Source organism: Entelurus aequoreus, linkage group LG09 (assembly GCF_033978785.1).
Source record: "Entelurus aequoreus isolate RoL-2023_Sb linkage group LG09, RoL_Eaeq_v1.1, whole genome shotgun sequence".
Classification (NCBI taxonomy): Eukaryota; Metazoa; Chordata; class Actinopteri; order Syngnathiformes; family Syngnathidae; genus Entelurus; species Entelurus aequoreus.
Window position 1 is genome coordinate 31,286,474 of NC_084739.1, and position 26,951 is coordinate 31,313,424.

Consider the following 26,951-nt stretch of genomic DNA (forward strand, 5'->3'; position numbering starts at 1 on the left):
GAGACACACCACCAGCAGAAATCATTAAAAAATAAAAAACTCAGTTGACAGTAAAAAGTCGTTGTCACAATTGTTGGATATGACTTTAAACCATAACCAACCATGCATAAACATAGCTCTTGTCTCAAAGTAGGTGTACCGTCACCACCTGTCACATCACGCCAAGACTTATTTTGAGTTTGTAGCTGTTTTCCTGTGTGTAGTGTTTTAGTTCTTGTCTTGCGCTCCTATTTTGGTGGCCTTTCCTGTTTTGTTGGTGTTTTCCTGTTGCAGTTTTATGTATTCCTTAAACGCTATTCCCCGCATCTGCTTTGTTTTAGCAAACAATAATATTTAAGTTGTTGCTATCCTTCTTTGTGGGGACATTGTTGATTGTCATGTCATGTTCGGATGTACTTTGTGGACGCCGTCTTTGCTCCACAGTAAGTCTTTGCTGTCGTCCAGCATTCTGTTTTTGTTTACTTTGTAGCCAGTTAGATTTTAGTTTCATTCTGCATAGCCATTCCTAAGCTTCAACGCCTTTTCTTAGGGGCACTCACCTTTTGTTTATTTTTGGTTTAAGCATTAGATGCGACGACAAACCCTTGTAGTCTCACACAACGTGTTCCCGACATCTACAAAACAATTAACTACCGGCTGCCACCTACTGATATGGAAGATAATTACACGGTTACGCTACCGAGCTTTAGACAGCACCGACACTCAACAACGGCACATCATTTGCAGATTATAATTACTGGTTGGCAAAAAATATTTTTAACCCAAATAGGTGAAATTACATAATCTCCCACGGCACACCAGACTGTATCTCACGGCACACTAGTGTGCCGCGGCACAGTGGTTGAAAAACACTGCCCTAGAGGGCCACCAAAAATATCTGTTTCTCAGCTGTGGTCAGTATGGGCCGCAGCGGTACTCAGTTGTAATACACTTTTCCACCACTTATGGTAGTAATGAAAATTGTATGTACATTTATATTTGTCAGTTATTTATGACTCCCTTCTTACGCAGTATATTTGGGAAGTAATTATTTTTCATATCAGCCTGACCTGAACCTAAAGTTTATGTGTTAAATAAATAATAATCTTTGTAATTAACACATGGTTTCATGTTATTTGATAAGGTTTTAAACTGTTAGTAGGTTAGATATGATTATTGAATACGATTAAAATCAAGATTAAGCTTAATGATAACGAGATGAAGCAATTCCTGAAGGAATTGCGTGTGAATGCTCCAATGCTGAAGTTGAACTTCAAAATGAGTAATTATTGAAGGAGAGCACATAATTCCTGAACAGGCTGAATATTTAGAAGTTGGAACGGTTTGAATCGGATGAAAGATGTGGGAGTTGTGGAACTTTGAAAAATGCCCCATTCTTTTCAATGGGAATTTCATGGAAATTTGGGAATTTGGGGAAAAGCGGGAATTTTTTTAGAAATTGCTAAATATTTTGAAAGTTCTGAATGGTTCGTGTTGGAATTTTTTCAAATCATCGAGAAATGTTGAAGTAGTAACATTGTTAATTGAGAAATGGTATTACAGAATTCCTGTAATACGGGAAAACCGGGAATTTTTGCAGTTCAAAAAACAACTTTGTTTTTGTCCTGACTAAGAGGAATGATTTGACGGCGGAACGGTTTAGTGGGTTGAAAAATGTGAAAGGAGTAGTCGCCAGAAAAAAGGGTATGAAAAAAACGGGGATTCTGGGAATTCCTGGAATTTTTTTTAACTTGGTTACTTAAAATGATTGTTTGAATGTGCAGGAGGAGTGTAATATGTTGAAGGTGAAATGGTTTGAATCGGTTGAAAAATGTGAAAATGGTGGACGTTTGAAAAATGGCCAATTCATTTTGAATGGAAACAATGTCCCGGAAAACCTGGAATTCTGGGAAATCTGGGAATTTTTGGAATTTTTTAAGGGAAAGCCCGCTGAACAGTTTGAAGTTGGAACGGTTTGAATCGGGTGAAAATGTGGAAGGTAGAGCGCGCCAAAATCTGGAGAAGAATAAGAATAAGTAGTTCAACAAATAGATGAATTTTGGTGTAGAAAACCATATGTGTGAATGCTTTGGAGCATCCACACAATTAGTGTTAATATTTGATCAGGCCCCGGGCCCTTCTGTTGTGGAAAAGTTGGGCTCCGACGTCAAAAAGGATAAGAACCCCTGGCATAGAGTGTTTATGCTATGGACCGGCTCTGGCTAACATGGTCGGACCAGGAAGAGGGGGGGTTAAAATACTATAACACTGCAAGCAGCCCCTTTAATAGCTCTTGCACACCTGAACCTCTTTGCGAAAATGAATAAACCCAAAAAGCACCTCTCCTCTTTAAATGTCGGTTAGCGTGAGTGCCACAAAGGCACCACTTGCACTAAAAAAAAAAAAGCTCCCTGGCAGGCTACGTCTAATAGAGGAATGAAGTCCAAAGAAGACAAGCCACTTCTATGGGTAAAAGTAAATGGAGTCATTATTAAGTGTATTTCCACCTCTGTGGTGCTTTTCAATGGCTCATTGTAATCAGTCACACACATACTTTATTCATACACTGTCAGGGACATTTGGGGGGACTATTTTTTGACTGCCTTCTGTTGTGTCATCACATTTTTGTATTCTACAATTGTATTACTTTCTGTTAGATTTACTATGTAGAGATGGATTTGGGCACCATTCACCCGACTGACCTCAGCTTTTATAACCAGTATGGAAATCATTATATACTGAATTAAGATTTTTTTGTCGAAGAAAAAGGTTCCCTCTGACAAGACCATATGACTTTTCTTGTAAAGCATGGTTGGTTCATAGGAAATTGGACACACATCCTCCGGTCAATAAAAATCTGCAACTAAGTACTAATTCCTCTTAATTTTGAGTAATTCAAGTAAACCACGAGCAAGAAAATGAGCCAAAGCGCATACCAATCATCATCCTTAGAAACTCACAGAGAGCTTTGTTCAGTTAATAAGCCTCGAATTAAAGCAAAATGTATGATTCAGTCATCTGGCCGCAGAATTAGATCATGTTCTATGACTTCATTCTGGACTGCTTGTAGCTGTTGACTTTATCCAGCTATTGCGGAAGTCAAATCAGAGCATTTAACATCCTGGGAATATGTCTGCACTCATGTAGTGCACATTCTGCAGCACCGTGTAGTGTGATCGTATAAACAGATATGGGGCCATGACCGATACAAGCCTGAGTGTTTTCTACAGCAGGACTACTTACCCTATTTTGGGATTATGCAGGAGAAATATCGAGGAGTAATCTCAGAAGAGGGTCTATCAACTTGAAGCTAAATGATTGGGTCACGTTCAATAGTGTGTGGAATTGAGAAAGTGCAGGGAGTCGTGGTCAAAAGTTTTCATACACTTGTAAAGAACATAATGTCATGGCTGTCTTGAGTTTCCAATAATTCCTACAACTCTTATTTTTTTGTTATAGAGTGATTGGAGCACATAATTGTTGGTCACAAAAAACATTCATGAAGTTTGGTTCTTTTATGAGTTTATTATGGATCTACTGAAAATGTGACCAAATCTGCTGGGTCAAAAGTATACATACAGCAATGTTAATATTTGGTTACATGTCCCTTGGCAAGTTTCACTGCTATAAGGCACTTTTGGTAGCCATCTACAAGCTTCTGGTTGAATTGTTGACCACTCCTCTTGACAAAATTGGTGCAGTTCAGCCAAATGTGTTGGTTTTCTGACATGGACTTTTTGGTTTTCTGAGCATTGTCCACACGTTTAAGTCAGGACTTTGGGAAGGCCATTCTAAAACCTTAATTCTAGCCTGATTTAGCTATTCCTTTACCACTTTTGACAGGTGTTTGGGGTCATTGTCCTGTTGGAACACCCAACTGCGCCCAAGACCCAACCTCCGGGCCGATGATTTTAGGTTGTCCTGAAGAATTTGGAGGTAATCCTCCTTTTTCATTGTCCCATTTACTCTCTGTAAAGCACCAGTTCCATTGGCAACAAAACATAATAGAGCATAATACTACCACCACCATGCTTGATGGTACGTGTGGTGTTCCTGGAATTAAAGGCCTCACATTTTCTCCTCCAAACATATTGCTGGGTATTGCGGCCAAACAGCTCAATTTTTGTTTCATCTGACATCACATGGACAAAGATAAGACCTTCTGGAGGAAAGTTCTGTAACCAAATATTAACATTGCTTTATGTATACTTTTGACCCAGCAGATTTGGTCACATTTTCAGTAGACCCATAATAAATTCATAAAATAACCAAACTTCATGAATGTTTTTTGTGACCAACATGTGCTCAAGTATCACAAAAAAATAAGCGTTGTAGAAATGATTGGAAACTCAAGACAGCCATGAAATTATGTTCTTTACAAGAGTATGTAAACTTTTGACCACGACTGTATGTCAGGTGAATACACACAAAGACTTTCTTGATGTGTCCTTTCAAGCTCAAGTTTATTTTTGCACCATGGCGCTTTCACCGCTGATGATAACAAAACATTTAGGATTTATGCACATAGTGCTAAAGAAAAAGGTCAACCAACTGAGCCAAGCTATATTTTTCTCTGCCACACAGCATTGCAAAGCTCTTCCTTCATGGTTCCTACCCACAAAATACCAAGCAGCAGTTGTTTTTTTTGCAGTTGTTGTTGACGTGGAGCTGCTCTGCAGTTGGACAACTACTGTTCTCCATGTCAGGCCCAACAACATGTGTTGGCTATAAAGTTTGTAAAACACACCGCAAAGCAAACGTGTCAACGAGTGTCTCAGCATGGTCGGACGGATGACGCAATGGTTGCAAATGCTGACAGGTGGGATGATAGGCCAAACCCTTTTTTCACTGGTTGGCAACACACTCTGGTTCTAAAGAAAAACGTTCATAAAGCTGTGGTTACACGGCGGAAAACATATTTAAATATAAAAACAAACATTTCTATGAGTTTTCCATTTTTGTCCTTAAAGTGGAACTGTACTTTTTTTTAAATGTTGCCTATCATTCACAGTCCTAATGTAAGACAAGAGCACATATGTTTTTCTTTTTTTTAATGCGTTCTAACTAGTAAATAAATGTGAACAAAAGTCTGCTTAAAATGGAGCCTTTGCGAGTCGCTCTAATCTGCCTCTAAAGCACATAAAAAACATCCAAAACCTTCATCAACATTTTAAATACACGCTGTGAGTATATGCAATGTAGTAACATTCTTAATAACATGTAATATTTACATATTTTGCTCATTTTAGGCATACGGTGGCACATTCATTTTACAAACACATCACATCGTTCGCACGTTTTCCTTCAACAAAAGCACTGATTTCTAGTCACTGCAGACATCATGAGAGCCACCAAACATAATTAAACATCACTTACTGTACATTGTCTGCTCTCACTGGGATGCCAACTGTTAGGATGTTGATATATTCCTGTTTAGATGAAGAATGATTCATAATCCTCGGAAAATAGGTAGATGGAACCAAGCGTCTTTTTGTGTCTTTCTCACCATTCCTGGGTCTGAATTGTTTGTCAAAGTTGACCAACGTCTCAGGTTACGTCCACATCATTTTATTATCCAGGTGAGAGGCATGATTTATAATTTAGAATAAACGTTCACGAGCTCTGAGGCAAAAAAGCAGCTCACCGGCTGATGATGTCAATACAGCAGCAAAAGGAAGTCACCTCTCTCTGATCAATGCGCTGCTAAATGTAGGTCCTTAACATTTAATAACAATATCGCTAATATTGTTAATATTCAGGTCACGAAATGTAATTACAGTATTGTTGGCAGTTTTTGGATGGTTATTTATTGGGGTTTATGGTCGAAATACACGCAACAACATCATGGCTCCCATTGGCTTCATTTTAAGCTGACTTTTATTTATCGTATTTTTCGGAATAGAATGTGCACTTAAAATCCTTAAATTTAAAAATAAAAATAAAATAAAAATCAACACTGTGCCTTATAACCCGTGCACCTAATGTACAGATTAATTCTGGTTGTGCTTACCGACCTCAATTTTTTTTTATTTGGTACATGGTGTAATGATAAGTGTGACCAGTCACACATAAGAGATACGTGTGGACTGTAGGTTGATGCCTGTTTAATAAAGAAAGCTAGTAAGTACAAGTTTCATTGAAAATATAGAACTTTACACACAGCGCTAAAAAATCTGTCATAATGTTTTAGTACGACTTTAGTAAGCTACAACAAAAGGTGCTGCGAGTCGGCCAGTTGTTGGGGTAGCGACCTTGTGGCCCCGTGCTGGGTGGTCCTGTGGCGGCCGGCTTGGGTGGGGTGGCCGTGGGCTGGTCTCGCCGCACTCTCCGGGGGTGGGGGGGGGGGCTCGTGGGGGCCCTGTTGCCGGTGGGGCGGGGGCGGTCTTCCCGTCCGGTTGCGGGGGGTCTCCGGGCCCCTCGGGCGGGGCGTCCCGCCTTTCTGTCCGTGTGGGGTGTGGTCTCTCGCTGGCTTGGGGTCTGGCTGCCCCCTGTTTTTCTCGTGCCTTGTCCTCTGCCGGGTGCGTCTGTCTGCGGCCTGCTGCTGGCCCTTGTGGGCGGCACGGTGGGCCAGGCTCTGGGGTTCCTGTCGCTGTCCGGCTTGGCTGCGTGGGGGCGGTGGCCCCTGGTTCCCTGGGCACCACACCTACTGTTTGTGGGATGGGTTCTCGGGGAGGCTGGGGCCGTACTCTGGCTCCCGCACACACTGGGAGTCAAATGTATTGTACATGCAAATTCACATATACTCATACACATACGTACAGACATACATAGGTACCTACGCTCCCACATACATATACAAATAAATACAGTACATATTTACACACTCAAAGTTCGTACATCCACACGCACATTCATTATACAAACATACTGTATACACATACTGTACATATACATTCACTGTAAAAACATACATATACACATACTGTACATATACATTCACTGTACAAACACACACATACACATACTACACATACATTCACTGTACAAACACACACATACATATACTGTACATATACATTCACTGTACAAACACACATTTACACATACTGTACATATACATTCACTGTTCAAACACACATACTGTATACACATACTGTACATATACATTCGCTGTACACACATATACACATACTGTACATATACATTCACTGTTCAAACACACATACTGTATACACATACTGTACATATACATTCGCTGTACACACATATACACATACTGTACATATACATTCACTGTACAAGCACACATACACATACTGTACATATACAAGTACATATGCACACATACACTCATGCACATAATCACGTTTCATCAAACATATATTAACGTTGTTGCCCTAGGGTAAACTGGGTATAACACATGGCACACTGACAAAGCTTAACCTATTGTTACTATAACAATCTACAAGGTTAAGGTTGCTTCTCTTTCTTCCCCTCCATTTTTCTGCATTCTTTCGTATCTCATGTTATCATTACGTATATGTATTGTTGCATTTGAACAATTGTATTGTTGATAATAAAGGTAAAGTACTGGTATTGTTTATTATCAATAGCACTATTTCTATTGGTATTCATATTGCTCCATTTTTAGTGTAATAATGCTCATTGTCATTTCTGTATTTTTTTTTTTTTTTAATTTTCGCTAACTGCTTATTTGCTATTACTTTTACCATCATATTTGTACATGTCGTATTTGCTGATGTTGCTCTGTTGTTGTTGTTGTTGTTGTTGTGTTTGCTGTTGTTGTTTTTGTCTCTCTGTCTAATCCCCCTCTTGTCCCCACAATTCCCCCCTCTGTCTTCCTTTTTCTCTCTTTCTATCCCCTCCTGCTACGGCCCGGCTGCACCAAATGATAATATAAATACATTTAATAAAGTCAAAATACAAGTAAAGCAACAAGAGAAGTATCCTACACTTCTCTTTTGTAAAGTAAATCTGAACAGCCGATATGGGCATCTACATCTGCTATATGATTTGCCCGAGAAGCTGGGCAGGACATTATAGAAAAAAAAAAAAAAAAAGAAAAAAAAAAAAAAAGTAAGCTACAACGCCGCACCGCTTGATGGATTGTCGGTGCATTACGGCTACTGTAGTCAGGCATACTGTGCTTCAACATACGGTATTATTATGGTGAGTGATAAATATAAAAGCTGGAGTTGCTCTTCAGGCATCTGATTGGAGAAAATGCACTTGACAGCCAGTAAATGTGTTTTTATGTAGATAGAGAGCTTTTTTTAAACTTCACACATTTTGAAAATATCAGCATTTGGTCGGGTAAAGAAGCATTGAGGTATTTAATATTGTTATTGTCAAGTGGTCATGTATCAGAATTATTCAGGTTTGATGTATGTTAAGAAACAGATGTGCACATTATTCTATTACACTAAATATAAATAAATATAAATAAATATAAATATATATATATATATATATATATATATATATATATATATATATATATATATATATACATATATATATACATATATATACTGTATACATATATATACTGTGTATATATATATATATATATATATATATATATATATATATATATATATATATATATATATATATATATATATATATATATATATATATATATATACACACAGGGATGTGCACATGATTATAGAGGGGCAGGGGCTCAAAGTCAGAAAAGGGCAGGAATTTTTTTTTTGGTCCTTTACACAATATGGAAATTAATGTAAAATTAAATTTGCTAATAGGAAGCTAACTACTTAGCTGTGTGTCCTTTGTAGGTAAAAGTGATTGACATTTCTTTTGTGTCAACAAATTATGGTCATAATGAGTTAATTCACATTATCATAGGCTTGGAAGACATGAAAAGCAACAAAACATTGGTTTATTATTAGGCTATTTATTTTTAAAGATAAGCACTTTAATATTGAACATTAAACAGTGCAACATGAACTTTGAAAAAAAATACAAAAATAAATACCCAAATGAAAAAAAAACTTCAATGTGAAAATCTGTCCTTCTTCCCTTAACTTGATGAAAACACCATCAAGTTGTAACTTATGGTCTTTCTCACTTAATGCTCAAATTAAACAACTGAAACTGAAATTGTGCTGCAGGCATAATCAACATGAATCAATTTTAAATACAGATGGTAATATTCCGAACAGATAACCTACATCTTATATCCCCAGAATGCTGAAATGATTATTATTATTAATAATAATTATTATTATAATTATTCTTATTATCATTATCATTATTCTTCTTATTATTGTTATCATTATTATCTTGTTAACCCACACAGTAATAGCAAAGTCACAATAAACTTTATATCTAAAACTCTACTGCGAGAAAAATGTGATCCGCCGTAAACACTGCATTTTATTTTGAAAATTAACCCGGTGTTTTATTTTGTATTTTGTTCACTACTTCCTGTCCCGCACGATCTGCTCTGCTCTGTGCGGACTTGATGTGCCGTGCTCAATTGATGCGCCGTGCTCCGACGTCCGGCAAAAACAGAAGCTGACACATTGAATAATAGAATAATACAGCGTTTTTCTGAAATATTACCCATATTAGATGCTGAATAAGTGGACGGCGACTAGACCATAACATAACTTAGATAGAGATAGAAATAGAAAACTTTTCGGTTATCAGAAAGGATAGGAATAAACACGGTGGGGGCGTTTGTATGTATATTCACCAGGATATTAAATACATAACTCGCACTGATCTTAACCACAATGACCTGGAATCTGTGTGGCGGAAATCAAATTTAAAAACGCTAAGCCGGTACTAATAGGGACTGTTTATAGACCCCCTAATCAGAGTGATTTCTATGGGGCTTTGGAAGAATGCTTGGCAGGGACAGACAACGTGGAGAAAATTATAACTGGGGATCTGAACACAGATATTCACGCAAACATGCGCCTGTCTTCAGATCCTTCAGCAAGTTTTGTAATCTGCACGGTCTTTCCCAGCTAATAGCGCTACCTACAAGGGTGTGTGATTCCACCCAATCGACCATAGATCTCATTCTCACTTCAGACCGGCCTAAAATAAAAAATAGTGGGGTCATGATCTGTGGTCTTAGCGACCACTATCTAACCTTCTGCACCCGCAAAATAGCTAAACCTAAAGCCAATGGCCACATAACAGCCCAATCCAGATCCCTCAAAAAATACTCCAATGACAATTTCAATTTAAAATTAGATGAGTGGGACCGGTCCCCTGTGCTCGCGAGCAATCTGGTCGATGTTGCTTGGGATCGCTTCAAAACGGCGTTCCTAAAGATACTAAATGACATGGCTCCCGTGAAAACAGTCAGGATCAGAGCCCGCTCGGAACCATGGATGAATCCGGACCTATTAGCTGCCATAAAAGACAGAGACAGGAAATACTTTGAATACCAAAAATGTAAAACAGAAGTAGATAAACAACCCAATAATATCAACCTCAAAATACTCCTTTCAACTCTCAAAAAGCAATGCAATAAATTAAGAAATAAGTCAACCAACCTGACTAAATCCTTTAAAAAAAAAATTACATTAACGACAAAATAGAGGAAAAACACAAATAAGCCACGTGAGCTCTGGAAAATTCTCAACAACCAGCTTCCTGGTTGCAGCCAGAAACTTAAAACAAGACTCACCAACATCAGCATCAAGGAGGGTGACTCCCTCATTACAGACAAAATGGAGGTAGCTAGCAGACTTAACATCTTTTTCACCAGCATAGCCGCAACTCTTGTCAACAAGCTGTCCCACCACTCTGGTCGCTTTGGTGTTGAACACATTAAAGCCTTCTACAGAAAGCTAGGAGTATCCAACGATGATTTCAAATTAGAAATGGTCACAGCTGATGAGGTGTTTAAAAAATTGAGCGCGCTCCACCCTAACAAGGCCACCAGCCTTGATAATATTCCCTCCAGATTCCTCAGGGACTCTGCCTCCATCATTGCCCCGATCATCACGCACATAATAAACCTATCAATTACACAAGGCCAAGTACCAAAAGATTTTAAGATAGCAAGAGTAACTCCCCTCTTTAAAAAAGGAAGCAAATTGGAACCTGGCAACTACCGACCCTGTTTCTATTCTCAGTTCCATTTCGAAAGTAATGTAAAAAAATAGTTTATGAACAGGTCGATAGTTACCTTGCCACTAATAAACTCATGTACAAATTCCAATCCGGCTTTAGAACTAACCACTCCACTGACACATGCCTTCTCTATCTGACCGACCACATCAAACATGAGGTGGACGCGGGCAAATACTGCGGCATGGTCATTGCTGGACCTTCAGAAGGCCTTTGACACCGTTAACCACGCTATAACTGTTGGATAAGCTCAGAGCAATCGGATTTAACAAAAACTCATGGAGCTGGATGCAATCTTACTTGGAGGGGAGGGAGCAGGTGGTAGAGGTGAACGGCACTGCCCCCCCCCCCCCCCCCCCCTCTCGGTGAGCTGTGGAGTCCACCAAGGCAGTATATTGGGACCTTTACTGTTCCTAATATACATAAACGACATGTCATCGGCATGCGACTGGGAATTGTTTTTGTTTGCGGATGACTCTGCCCTGCTGGTATCCGGCAAGGACAAGTCACAGGTGGAGAAAATCCTCAGTGCTGAGCTCTGTAGAACTTGCACCTGGCTCGCTGACAACAAGCTATCCATACACTTGGGTAAAGCAGAATCCATCCTGTTTGGGTCCCACATCAACCTCAAGAAAGTCAATGACTTCACCATAAAAGTGGGTGACATTGTTATCACCAGGAAAGATGAGGTCACCTACCTAGGTTCCATTCTAGAGGCTAACCTTTCCTGTGATAAAATGGAAACCAAGGTAATCAAAAAGGTTAACCAACGAGCGAGATTTCTCTACAGAATATCCTCTCTGGTCAACAAAAGCACCTTGAGGATTCTGGCGGGAACTCTCGTTCAAACCCTTTTTCGATTACGCATGCACCTTCTGGTACCCTAGCACCTCCAAAACCCTCAAATCTAAACTCCAAACATCTCAGAACAAGCTAGTCAGGTTACTGCTAGACCTCCACCCCAGATCCCACCTCACTCCTACCCACTTCTCTAAAGTGGGCTGGCTCAAGGTGGAGGACAGAGTTAAACAACTTGCACTGAGCCTAGTCTATAAAATCCACTACACCTCCCTGATACCGAAGTACATGTCAAACTACTTCCTTAACGTAAATGACCGCCATAACCACAACACCAGGGGGGAGCTCCACTAACCACGTTAAACCCAGATTCCGAACTAACAAAGGTCTTAACTCATTCTCTTTCTATGCCACATCAATGTGGAATGCGCTCCCAACCGGTATACAAGAAAGGGGCATCTCTATCCTCCTTCAAAACCGCAATAAAAGTTCACCTCCAGGCAGCTACAACCCTACACTAACACCCTCCCCCGGATTGCTAATAATCAAATGTAAACAATCAAATGCAGATACTTTTTCTTATGCCTTCTGATCTCTCTCTCTCTCTCTCTCTCTCTCTCTCTCTCTCTCCCTCTCTCTCTCTCTCTTCTCTCTCTCTCTCTCTCTCCTTCTCTCTATGTCCACTACTTGATGTCCATATCCTACCCCCCCCCCCCCCCCCACACCCCTGATTGTAAATAATGTAAATAATTCAATGTGAATATCTTGTGTGATGACTGTATTATGATGATAGTATATATGATAGTATATATCTGTATCATGAATCAATTTAAGTGGACCCCGACTTAAACAAGTTGAAAAAACTTATTCGGTGTGTTACCATTTAGTGGTCAATTGTACGGAATATGTACTTCACTGTGCAACCTACTAATAAAAGTCTCAATCAATCAATCAATCAATCAACTCACAGGTTCAAGTTGCTCCACTGTCACGTCTGTCATGTCTGTGTTAATCATGTTTTTGTTTTGCTTGGGTTTTGGGCTCTTTTTTTAGTTCCTGGTTGCACTTCCTTGTTTGGTTTGGTTTCCATGGTCACCCATTAGTTTTCACCTGTCTTGTCATGCACCTGTTTCACATCCTCATGTCACGCACCTGTCTCACGTTTTCACTAATCATGTCACCAGTATTTAAGGCCATTGTTGCCAGGCAGTCGGCCTGGCGACACCACTCTGTTCACCTCTGCGCACTTCATGCCTTGTCAAAGTAAGTTTTTTCTATTCATGCCACAGTTAGCGACTTTTGTTCATGTCCTTAGTTTTTTGCCCACGTGCAAGTTTTTGTTTCATAGTCAAGTTTGTACCTCCGCCTTGTGCGCTGCCTTTAGTTTGTTCTTTTTGTTATAGTAAAAAATAAATATGTCCTTACCTTCAAGCCATGTCCGCTCCAACTATTATTGCATCTCGGAAAAACAAACCCGCCATAGTCCACATCCTGACAACGTCTCAGGGGCGCAGTTGGCTCTCTCTCCTCTCACTTACTCACACTCGCCCTCTCTCTCTCTCTCTCTGGCGGAACGGCAGGCTCAAACAACCCGGTATTACAAGAAAACGTGGAGTTTTTGTACCGCTGTTTTTTTTTTACATCTCTGACAGGAATTTATTAATGTTGTTTAAAGGAAAAAAATAAATAAAAAAACACACAGGCAGAGGGCACTTTTTAAGACGAGGCAAAAAAGGGCAGGGGCTCGAGCACCCATAGGGCCCTATGTGTGCACGTGCCTATATATATATATATATATATATATATATATATATATATATATATATATATATATGTATATATATATATAGTATATACACATATATATGCAAAGATAGATAGATATAGATTTATTGTCACTCGGCTGCATCTTTTGTATTCAATATTTTTTGTTTTGTGCAGAACACAGGCAACTGATTGATACTGATAAAGAAAATGGAGTGGGATGGCTTCATATTGTCTAAAAAGGTTTTACAGAAAACCGACAGCAGTTTGTACAAACAGGCAAACGCAAGTAAGAATATTTATGCATTACCTGTGGTGTTCCACAGGGGTAAGTATTGGGTCCCAAAGTGTTTATTATGTACATCAATGACATATATAAGGTATACTTTGAAGTTTGTGTTTTTTTGTTGATGACACACATATTTTTGTTCTGCAGAGAACCTGGAGTAGCTCTTGGAAGTAGTAACAAAATAAATGAATAGTTAGAAATTTTGGTATGACAAAAATAAATTATCTCTAAAGTTAAACAAAACCAAATTCATGTTTGGAAACCGTAAAGTACAAATTAATGTAAATTTGGAAACTGATAACATATAGATTTAAAGAAATACACTTGTGGGTTTTATTTTAGTCCACAAGCTGTATTGGAAACCTCAAATCAAGTATATGTGTGGCCAAATACTTTAACAAAAAGTATTGTAATTTTAGGAAAAACAAAACATATCTTGATCCATAAAAAGTTACCCACAACAAATTGTATACTCTTACAGATGTTATGCACAATACAAAAAACACCACTGAGAAAAATAAACAATGTTGGCTTTGGAGAACACACAAATGTATTGTGTGTAAAATCACAAATAATAAAATGTATGGATCTGTTGAAATTTAAAACTGCACAAATACCTTTGCAAGCTAGAAATAATTTACTACCACCAAATTACAAAGATAGCGTCAAAGCCAGAGATAGCGATTTAAAATAAAATTTGAATTTAAAGCAGCCTTGTGTTAACGCGACTCTTAAAAATATGTGCATCAGTTTGTGTGTGTGCATGGGACACACACACGCATACATATACACACACACACACATATACATTAGACACATTAAATATCTCAAAGGAGTAATGTATTCATACAAATTATATTCGATGAAATCATGTATATGAGATACATACTGTATATGTATCTTGTAATAATATACTGAATATTTCTATATATCAGGTGATTATGTATTGTATTGTTGATCAATAATCAGATTATTATATTTGAGTGCTGGAGGAGGACATTATAAGCTTTGATTTTTCCTGCTCCTTTTCAGACACACCATATATATATATACCTAAAAATATCGAGATATTAGAAAAAGGCCATATCGCCCAGCCCTATTATGAACCAATTTTTTCAACGAGTAACACATTTTTGGGTGAAAGGCTTTTTTAAATTAAAAAGTTACTTTTTTCTTGAAGGGAATTGTATTATGGATTCATCTCATTAACATTATTTACAATCACCCAACATTGAGTTAGCATAACTCAATTTTTGGGTTAAGTCATTCAACCCAATAGTTTGGTTGGGAATACCCCAACATTAAGTTGTCATAAGTCAACGTTTTGGTTAAATAAACTTTTTGGTTAAATAAAAGTTGGGTTGAAAAAAATTAACCCAAAATGTTGAGTTAAAATAACTAAAATAAGGGGTTTGTCCTTTTCTGAACCAGCAGTTGGGTTAAGATTGGGTTAGTTTTTAACCCAACATTTTTTAGTGTGTAGAGCTTCCTCAGTTTCTCCACCTTTCATTGCTTTAACTGCCTCATTACTCTATGTACTATCAAGTCAACATAGTTCCACATAATAAGTTAATAAATGGTCAAGTATGAGGTGTTATCTTTGTGTTGGTATGTAACTGTTAGTCACACTGACGTTGCTCTTTTTAAAATAACAGAGTAAGTCCTGCTGCTGTTTCACTCCTTTTTTGTTCCACTTGCTTCCACTTTTTATTTTTATTTTTTTAATGTCCCCCCAGTTCCTACGCCTACGGGGTACGCTAGTGGTGTGCTTCTGTCTGTTGATTGGTAAACGGGCAGTTGTTAGGATTGTCAGGTAATATTTACACTTTTATTTTAATTTCAGTTCATTGGCGAGTTACACACCATCCATCCATCCATTTTCTACCACTTGTCCCTTTCGGGGTCGCGGGGGGTGCACACTGATTCCATTAATTAAACTGTAAGTGGATACTCAAGCAAGATAAAGGTGTGTCGTTCCAGACCAAACTGTGACTTATGAAACTGAACTTTACATCTCGGTGGAAATGTTCATGCATTGCATACCCTGTGGGATACATTGTGGTTACGTATAACCCTGCGTTAAATGCCCTACAGGGAGAGGTTGATTTCATGTACAAACGTAAATCTGTGAATGCCTCAGTATCATTTCCCAGCTCATTGGGGTTAAATGAGGCTTGTGTGTACCAGGTCAAAAGCAAAACAAGTGACCCAGAAACCTTTATTACACTTACCCAAGTCACATCCACAAATTCTTGGGACTTCTTCCAGACAAATAACATCATTCAACTGCAATTGTGCAATATAAACAGTGTGAGAAAGTACTGCTGTGTGGACAGGTTTGTGTGATCATGGTTTGTGTAAGCTTCTTTGTGTGTATTGTAGCCATAACGATTGAGAAATATTAGAGAGAAAACCTAAGACGTATTTATCAATTTCATTTGCCTCAGATCCTTTTGGATTCTTATAGTTTTTGTTTAGCTTGTGTCATTGCTTGTATGTAATCACCTATGAGAGATGCAAAGAACAACTACTGGCAGCTGTCGCTCTGCACAGTCCTGCCATTGTGCATGTCATGCAGCTGGCACAAGGATGGAATGTCTGCAACACAATGGATCCATCAAAGCTCCCCTTAGGAGGATCAAACCTGACTAGTGATGCAGGCAGGTCATGGCAGCTGTAACTTGTTGGCTCAGTGGCATAATACCCTGACAAGTCTCTACTTTCACTTCAGCCTGAGCTTCTGAGACTTGCTTTATCAGTTTAAACCCAACCATTTGCAAACTAATGCTTTGCAAAATCATCATATATACTATACATATATCTGTATCATGAATCAATTTATCTGTATCATGAATCAATTTAAGTGGACCCCGACTTAAACAAGTTGAAAAACTTATTTGGGTGTTACCATTTAGTGGTCAATTGTACGGAATATGTACTTCACTGTGCAACCTACTAATAAAAGTCTCAATCAATCAAAAACAACGGGTTCTCCTGTCTGGTCCACATTTTCCTATGGTCGTTATGAGATGACACATGTATAAGTCAATTCAAGTACCCTGTTTTTAGGACCATAAGGCGCACCGGATTATAAAGCGCACTGTCCATGAACGGGTCTATTTTCATACAAGGCGCACCAGATTATAAGGCGTATTAAAGGAGTCATATAAAAAACTAATTCTACATTTAAAACACTCCCATATGGTCTACATAACATGTAATGGTGGTTCTTTGGTCAAAATGTTGCATTTATTATGTTTTACAGACCGTATTCAAGCCGTTTTCTGACAGTCTCTTCAGGGTGTGCAGTTTTGTGGGTGGGTCTTTTTTACCTGGCTCCACTTTGACAGCGTCTTGTCCCCGCCCACTTTGTTGTAGTTTTTAGTGTTTCCATAGCAAGTCTACCAACATATTACGTTTGTACTATACACTACTTTGTATTAGAAACGGCAGAGGATGAACGCCCCACATACTATACTAATATTAAAGACTCGAATATTGGCCGATACCGATATTATTGCGATACGATACCCGCATAAATCGCAGCACATACTTTTATTATTTTGTGAAATGTTGGAAAAGGTTTGATCGAGTGAAATTAATCAAACAGAGAACAATGACAGGTAAGGAGCACACTATCCTCTTTAATATTAAACATCTGGAATGGACTTATGCTCTCTTTTAATTGATGTGGAGTGGTAGTTACTTTTTGGCGACGCCAAGTAATTAAAAATAAAAAGTTAAACTCATGACGCTGTGAATTGAATGATGCAGACACATTTGTTATTGGATCCTTTCTAATACACTTCTGACTTGAAGATGTTGAACATGTAAGTAATTATAATTAATTTATACTTAAAAATTGTGTGTTTTTAAATGCAATGTGGTTATTCAATATTGATATCCGATATTGATATCCGATATCAATATCAGATACGGACACCCTTAATAATAAACTTTTTACAGTACAGTATTTACTCTTTTTGCACACATACTACGAATACATTTTTGTTTTGTTCATAGTGCTGCTTTGTTGGGCCTCAGTTCTTGTTTACGCGTGACTTCACGCAATGTAATCGTCAAATTCAGGGACGAATAAATACTTGAATATTCCTGTTTTGTGCTACATGGGAATCCGCATGCTTCATTCAGCAACTACCCTCCTCTTTTTGGCTTTGCTGCACCCGTTAAAGAGCTATGGAGACTCTAATTAGCATCACCATATTTTAGTCCCTCAAAAAGGCAGATACTGCCTTAACTGGATCTTACCAACTGAAGAATTGACTTTACATTATTTCACATATCTTTTTAGTCCTTAATTGTTGTTATCATTCTGTTCTCATCCGGAAAATCCACCTCGGGTTAGGTATAGTTAATGAGCAACGTCCTTCAATGCTGGTAAAAAAAGAAATGTTTTATTGTTCTTTTGCTTCTTCTGTCGGGTAATGTTCAACCTAACCTTGGTCTAGATCTTAAGTGCTTGAGAACCCCTTGTGATTTTACAGCTAGATCTGGGCTTGGATTTTATTCAGGGTTGATAGCTGATTGTTCAGTGACAGTAAGGCATCACTGCCTGCATATTGCAATTCCACCACCTTTTCGAGGACGGGTACAACAAAAAACATTATAGCCCTTAATTGCAATATCTTTATCCGAGATGGATTTATTAAGCCAGGTTTCAGACAAGACGAGGATGTCAGTATCAGTAGATTCAGCCCACATCTTTACTAGATCAAGTTTAGGAAGTGGACTTCTAACATTTAAGTGAATAGGCCACAAAGTATTCTTAAACATGGTAGAAAATGGATGGGTGGATGGATTTTAAGCATTTTCGTGAACAAGCTTTTCATCATGATTTATGGCTTTTCGATTGGTCCGGGATCATCATTGATGTTGAATTGGCATGGAAATATTTTTTAATAATGTGCAAATTCAGAGGGAAAAGGTAGAAATAATCCTTGGTTTCCTCCTGAACTGTCCAGTCTGCTAAAAGAAAGCAGTGGCGTGCCCAGACCCAGGGGTGGCACCCAGATCTGCACGGGTGGCCAGGAGCAGCTGTTGTTACTATAGTAGTATTGTCAGGCTTGTCACTGACAGGTTGATTATGTTTTAGTTTTCATCTGTGTTTGTGTTTTATTTCCAGTCAGCGCTTTTATTTTGGTTCAGTTTCCTGCTTGTGTCCCTGAGCGCTGTTTCCCCTCACCTGCGGCTGATTGGCAGCCCGGCCACACCTGGTGTCAATCAGCCGGCTACTATTTATACCTGCCTCGCCCTCCAGTCAGTGCTGGAGTATTGTTAGCTGTTTCCTGCTTCCTATTTGCTGTATGCTGTTAGCTGTTTCCAGTTTGCCTGTTTCCTGGTTCCTGGTTCCTGATTCCTGTTTTCTTGCATTTTATTTTTGACATAAAAAGTAATGTTTTCCTGCAACAAGCCTGCCGTCTCTGCATCTTGGGGTTCATCACCAACAATTCCCGACAAGTACACCACGGTTACCACCACCAAGTATGGAGTGAATCTTTTTGAAAGACAATTGCTGACATTAAACACTATTGCAAAGTATTGAGCTATTACAGTACATCAGACACCTTGCAACAGTTGGCACAAAATAGAAATACAGTATGTCAAATTTCCTCCTCAATAAAGTAAAATTGTAACAATTATAAACCTTTATTTAAATTTAAACCGATAAGATCTTCATTCAAATCCACTTTTCACAGTGCTAGCAACAGAATAATTTAAAATATTACACAGTGTGCCTTTAGGAGTATAACATTTTAAACCATTAGGAGCAAACATTTTAAACACGCTTGTGTAAAAAAATATAATGTAACTCAAATGACTTACGTTTAGTGAAGGACCACGGACGTCTGCAACCTGGCTGCTCATTATGGGTCATCATCAATTATAAAAGATTTCCCGCCAATATGTGCACACGCTGCGCGCTGGATAAGATTGTCCGCCACCCGAATATTCGTCCGCCACGCGAATATCTGCACCCTGAATCCGCCGATTAAGATTATTATAATATTTGCGCGCCGGATAAGATTGCCCATCAATACAATGTGTAGTATAAACGATAAAACATTGAATATTAAGAGTATGGGAACCATTCCTACCTTGTTTAGTTCCCTGATGACCTCCTTAAAGTTTTGTAATCCATCAGAAATATCTAGCCATCCATCCATTTTCTATCGATGTCCCTCAAACAACTAAAATGTGTCAACATATCCAAGTGTGGTGAGTGTTTTGCGGTAGAATGGGAAAAAAAGTTGCCTCTATATTGAAGCTATAATCATATATATCTGATTTATGACACCAAAAGACTTCCAAAGTGGGCGGATAATTAAATCTGATCAAAATAGTATCAATCTTTGGCCCTTTTGAGAGATAAAGATGAAGCCAGTGACGTGATCACACGATATCACGCTAGGAACTACAGAGCCTTTCCCCATCAGTGGAGGCTCCTCCATAGAGGTGGAGGAGGCCTGGCCTCCCCAATAATTTGAGAGAAGAGAGAGATTTAAAAAAAACAATAAATATATTTATTTTATTTATTTATTTTAACAAAAAACATATTTTTTATTTTTTATATTCATATTATTTTAGTTTTGTTCATAAATCTAAATGTTCCCATGGCTAAAACCCAATATTGCAATTGTAAAGCAACAGGCCAGATTTCCCTATCAGTTTGTATTAAGGGAGGCCAGGCCTCCCCTAGGAAATTAGCTTCTCATAGAAGTCAATGTAATGCATGCTTTTTCATGCCAATATGTGATTGGCCAGATCACTGAAAATGGGTGGGCAACGGAGGCCTGGCCTCACCATGCATTGTGTCCAGGGCTGAAAGATTGACATTTTGTTCGTCCAATCACATGCTACTGGTTCATTTGGAATCAATCCTTTCCTTTCCTAATCAACACAGAAGCCATTTTGAGAATTCGCCGCCCACTTCAGTCAAACAAACACTCGCCATAGTGGCTACGAGTGTCCTATCAACTTGTGCTTTTCAGGAAATTTAGAGAACACCCCTGGCTATCATCCGTGAAGTTTATAGCTCATATAGCCAAATACTTTTGCTTAAAACGACCTCGGAAATCGGCGAGATTCTGGCGCAATTTGAGATCTTGGGCTTTTTTTTTAATTGTTGAAGGGAAACAAAAAGCAGAGACAAGACCGTTTTTGCAATCAACGTTACAGTTTTTTTTAAATCTGGGGATGGATGGCTGAGTTGGACACGTTCTGGATCCACACGACCTGTGAGTATTCTCACTACTTTGCTCTCAAGAAATTGCAGTACAATCTGAATTACTTTTTGGATGAACTGGGTGTCTACCAGTGTTACACCACTAGTTCTCAGTAGTAATAACACTCCATTTCATGTCTCTCAGTAGATGAAGCCAGCTGCAACCCGTAGAGTGGAGTCGTGGAGAGAGCCCCTCGCCCCTCAGCTAAACCAGAGGTGGGTTGAAATCTCTACCAGTGTTATACCACTAGTTCTCAGTAGTAATAGCAGTGTTACACCACTAGTTCTCAGTAGTAATAACACAAAATTTCATGTCCTGTATTTCTCAGTAAATGAAGCCAGCACCAACCTGTGGAGTGGAGTCCAGGAGAGAGCATGCCGCCCCTCAGCTAAACCAGATGTGAGTTGAACTAATTAGATGTCTCTACCAGTGTTACACCACTAGTTCTCAGTAGTAATAACACTCCATTTTGTCTGTGTTTCTCAGCAGATAAAGCCAACTGGAACCATATTTTTACATATTTTATATTAAATATATTGAATAAAACTACATATGATAAAGAAAGTGTTATCTTATCTTTTTTATATGCTAAACTTGATTAAATTGGTGATTACATGTTGAAGCTGTAGAAGAATGAAAAATGTAAGCTAAACAAAATTGTTTTTAACTACATAATTAAAATTCCTGCCTTTTACACATGTTCACTTGGCGTTTATATAACATCCAAATGTCATTTCTCAGCTTAATTATCAGGCAGGCTCATAGACTTACAGCAATGTAATTTCTTCAGGAAGGCACAAGGCTAAGCTCTGCACAATGAATTGCATCAGCAAGAACTTTCTGACTGTAGCTTACACTCCAAATAGTATGCCTTTGGCCAGCACAAAGACAGATAAGAGAACAGGGAACATTCCATCGCGAGTGAAGTGAGCAAGCGGAAAAAAATGGCCTCCTCAATTCTGGAAGTCACCAGCCTCCACTGTTCCCCATCAACATCAAAGCTAATCAAGCAGACTTTCTGAGAGCCAACAACGATTACTTTTGGAAAAATTGTGATCCAGGACCTTACATTTTTGAGGCCGAACACAAAGAGAATGAGCAATAAATTTTAGACGCCGAGTGATGGATACAGTTTCATTGTGACACTATAACATCCGCAGCATTGCTAGGCGCTAATCATACAAATGTATCATAACAAACTAAAATAAAACAAATACTGACCGTAATATTTCCACTCTCGCTGGGTTGCAGACCGACAAGACGCTCACATTATTCCGCTTAGAATCTAAGCGGAATCTACATGCGGCCCGCGGGCCAATTGCGGCCCGCGAGACGTTATTGTGTGGCCCCCACCTTAATATGACAGTTTAATGTTACTGCGGCCCACGAGTTTAAAATGAATGGCGCTTGACAGCGTTGTGTGCGGTGCTGAAGGAATCTACCGATCATGGTGTGGTTAAAGGCTCTCAACAATATCGAAGGCGTGCCCTGATGGCACTGCCTTTAGATACTATCACCGCATCTTCTTTTTCTCCATACTAACAGCATGCACATGTTGCATGAGGCTTCTGCAGACACACATTAGTTTTTGCAAGACATAGTTGAGGAACAGCCATACATGTCACACTGAGGGTGGTCATATTTTATTTTATATATTTTTTAACACTGTTACAAATATGCGCCACACTGTGAACCCACACCAAACAAGAATGACAAACACATTTCGGGAGAACATCCACACCTAAACACAACATAAACACAACAGAACATATACCCAGAATCCTTTGCAGTCCGGGCTTCCGGGCTACAAAAACACCTCCGCTACCCCCAACCCCGCCCACCTCAACCCCATCTCCCGAATTCGGAGGTCTCAAGGTTGGCAAGTATGCATTGACGTCACTTGCGTGATGCAAGCAGAGAAACATTTTGCCGCTTTTCCACGACACCCGCACACGCTCTTCTTCCCTCCCTGCTTCCCTCGCTCGCCCGCCTGCTCACTCCCGCCCCCGTTGTAAACAGTCCGGGCGGGGAAGACTTCCAAAGCACTCCGCCGAAGGAGCGAGCGACAATAAACAAGTGTGGTGCACTGGACCCCAGCGCTGATACTCTGACAGAGAGTCGCTGGGCGAATCAGACGTGTAACATGTTAGTGGTGATGTTAGCCCGTTCGGGGCTAATTGTGCTACCGTGACTGTAAACTCCCCCCCCCCCCCGTTGGCTCCAGACAGAGACGATTTTTGATGCAATATTTCTTTGTTGAGCACAGGCGCACCCCGACATGTCTTATTTCATTTAATTTCATTTTTATTTATCTCCTTCATTGATGTGCATCTTTGATCGATAGACAATTATACCTCAATTATTCAATTATACATTTACACACCAATGCCTGAGAAGGAGCAGGATGCAGAAAAATCTTATATTTTTCTGCCCCCTTCAACATAATACGTAGTATTACTTAATGATATCATATAAACCAACAATTACATCCAAATATAACGAAAACAAACAAAAAAACACAAGAAGTGCAAAACTTCATGATGTACAAACCGAACAAAAAAAACAAAAGAAGTATTACACTTCACGGGATGATACAAAACAAATACAAAACCGGGCAAAAAATAAGTAAAATAATTAATATAAAGCTAAAAACACTTATGGCTGTCCATGTGATTTTATTGTTCTGTCTTTATATATTGTTTCAATTGGAATATATTTTTACAATCTTTTATCTCATTGTAAAGATAATTCCATAGTTTAACCCCCACCACTGATATGCACATTTGTTTTAAAGTTGTCCTTGAATACTGATGTTGGAAATGACCTTTTCTTCTATGCTCTTCATTCTCAGAAGTGATGACAAACATTTTTTGTAAATTTGCTGGTAATGTTTTACTTTTAGCCTTAAATATGACACATAATGTCTGTAACTTTACTAGCTCCAGTAATTTCAATAAACCTGAATTAATAAATAATATGTTAGTGTGTTCTAAGTAATCTACTTTATGAATAATCCTTATAGCTCTTTTCTGTAGTTGATACAGAGAAAGTTGCGGTGCACAACAAATACAATTTGAAACGTCATTATACAACTAGACATGCTGAAGAGTATGCAAAATACCAGGGAGATGAGAGAGTGAACCGGGTTGCAAATATTAAAACCAGTCTACTGAGGCAACAAGATTTCGTCAAGAAAGCAAGCGAAAAGAGCGATGCAGCAGTCAAAGCTAGCTACATGGTGAGTGAGATGGTTGCTAGGGCGGGAAAGCCATTCAAAGAAGGTGAATTCATTAAAAAGTGCATGTTAGATTTTTTTAAAGAAATCTTTTCTTGCGGCCCAGCCTCACCCAGTTTCTGCATCCAGTGGCCCCCAGGTAGATTGAGTTTGAGACCCCTGGCTTAGATGAAGAATCAATCACAATCCTCACGGAGGGTTAAAAAAAGTTTTTGCAGGAAGCATCTTTTGGGGTCTATTTCGCTATCATTGGGACGTGAAAGTGGACCAGCCTGTCGGTCCACGGCCACATTTGTCTACTAACAGGTGAGAGATGCATAAATTATAATCTCAAATTTACTTTTAGAAAGTCTATGAATGTTCTTATTCATCCAGGTCATTGTCATCTAACGGCATTCAATTGATCGCAACTGGACTGTTTGGTTTGTCTTAGAAAACGTTTTGCCGCTCATCCGAGTAGGCTTCATCAGTTCTTGCTTATAGACTTAGATTGGTCAGATCTGGTTTAGCGGCTCGTGCCAAAATCCCAAAACCAGGAGGGTGTGCCTGGGCAATGATGGTTTCGCTCTATTGTAGTGAGAAAAACAACTGTTTTGATGCAAATGAGCAATCCTACTGTCAAAGCCAACGACAGTCGTTGAAGTGTAATTTCCCCTCGTTAGCATTGAGGTATTGTGTGGCAGAACGATCGCTGTGGATCGACTACTGTCCGTCCAAAATAGTCGGAATCCCCCACGAAAGCGTTCTATTCAGTTGTAAACAAATGGCATACTGGTCACCTTCTCGTAACCAGAATGTTTCTAACTCCTGTTATTTGTTGGAAGCTAAATTGCAGAGTATTTTAGGAATGGTTGAAAGGACAGTGTTGTATGTGGGATACAGGTGGTGTCGCAGACCACCTCCTCTGTTCAGGGATGTTTTTTCAACCTTGACATAGATGGCTTCCTTCACCCCTCTTTCGTACCCTTTGTCTTCCTTGTCCAGAATCTGTACATTTGTGTTCTCAAAGGAGTGCTGTTTCTCCCTGAGGTGCAGGTAGACAGCTGAGTCTCAGCCTGAAGAGTTTGCCCATCTATGCTGTGCCATGCATTGGCTTAGTGGTTGTTGTGTTTCCCCAATATATGGATCAGTGCATTCATCATTACACTGGATAGCATACACCAGATTGTTTTTGTGGGTGTGGGGTGTCCGGTCTTTAGGATGCATTAGTTTCTTTCTCAGGGTGTTGCCTGGTTTTAAGTGTAATGGGATTTGTGTTGGTTAGAGTTTCTCAGATAGATCTGATACATATGGAATGACAATAATTTTTGAGTCTGTCACCTGTTTTCTCCTCATTCACTCTGTTCTTGTTATTTTTGGATAAAATTAAACACAAAGAAGCATATAAAGTCAACTTGTTTTTCCACTCTACTGGTACTCTAAAAATAAACTTGGAACAATCCGGGGGCTGTAATTTGGGGCTTCCTGAATTAAGCAGTACTTTTGTTTACGACTAGATGGAGCCTGAGTGGTACGTGTACCCCAGTTTGAAAAACACTGTTTTGCCTCTGAGTGGGGTGGCACCTCGGGTGGCCTGTCAGATTTTAGGGGTGGCACATGTCACCCCAGCCACCCCATAGGCACGCCACTGAAAGAAAGGGATGCTTCCCGGGCCAAGGCTAGAAATACCAAATTCCAGGCTGACTGGATGGTTTTTAGGCAGCTCTGAAATCGCTTTACTTCTCTTGTCAAGAAGTCAACGTCTGAGTTTTACCTAGCTAACACCTCCAGATCCCAATAAATTTTGTCCTAAAAACATCTTACGGGAGTGGAATTACAAGTGATCTGACAACTTGTGTTTTGAAAGACTCAATGTAGCCTTACCGATAAATCAGCCATACTTTAAAAGTTTTAAAGAACATTTGAATTCTTCAGGTTCTTTATTTGACTCCTTATCTCCACATCCAAAATGTCCAGAAGGTTTGCATGTCGCCATGCCTTCATTCTTCCATAGCTAATAATTTTAGTTTTACTTCTCTTGATGTGTTTGAGGTCAAGAGTGCTTTAAAAAAAGTCGATCTTGGTAAATCTGCAGGTCCTGACAAACTTGAGCCTTCCTTTTTGAGGACAGCTGCTTATTTTCTTGCGGAACCTCTTACGCATATATTTAATCTTTCCTTGTCCAGTTACGAGATTCCTAACATATGGAATTCAGTTTATGGTTTACCTTTGTTGAAAGGAGGAGATTCCACAGCTGCTAATAACTACAGACCCATCTCCAAGTAATGGGTCCTAGCAAAGTTCTTGAAAAGTTTGTTAGTGAACAACTTACATTTTTCTAACAAACCTTTGGTCTGCTTTCTCAAAATTAATCAGGTTTTAGAAAGAGACATAGCATCATAACCACTGCTATCATAGTTGTGAATGACATAATTGAGGCATTGGATTGCAAAAATATTGTGTAGCTCTATTTATTGACCTGTCGAAAGCATTTGATATGGTCGACCATAATATTTTGGCACATGGACTGGTCAGAATTGGCCTATCTCAGCATGCTGTAAGTGATTTTCTAATGAATAGAACC

The 26,951-nt window shown here is 39.1% G+C and overlaps 1 long non-coding RNA gene across 1 annotated transcript; it reads left to right on the forward strand.

Annotated features, from left to right (window-relative positions):
- Positions 1 to 20,536: 20,536 nt before the first annotated feature.
- LOC133656829 (uncharacterized) lies at positions 20,537 to 22,074 on the forward strand. The gene is made up of 3 exons (XR_009827166.1): positions 20,537 to 21,368; positions 21,482 to 21,552; positions 21,640 to 22,074. It is a non-coding gene; the product is annotated as an uncharacterized LOC133656829 (long non-coding RNA).
- Positions 22,075 to 26,951: the final 4,877 nt, after the last annotated feature.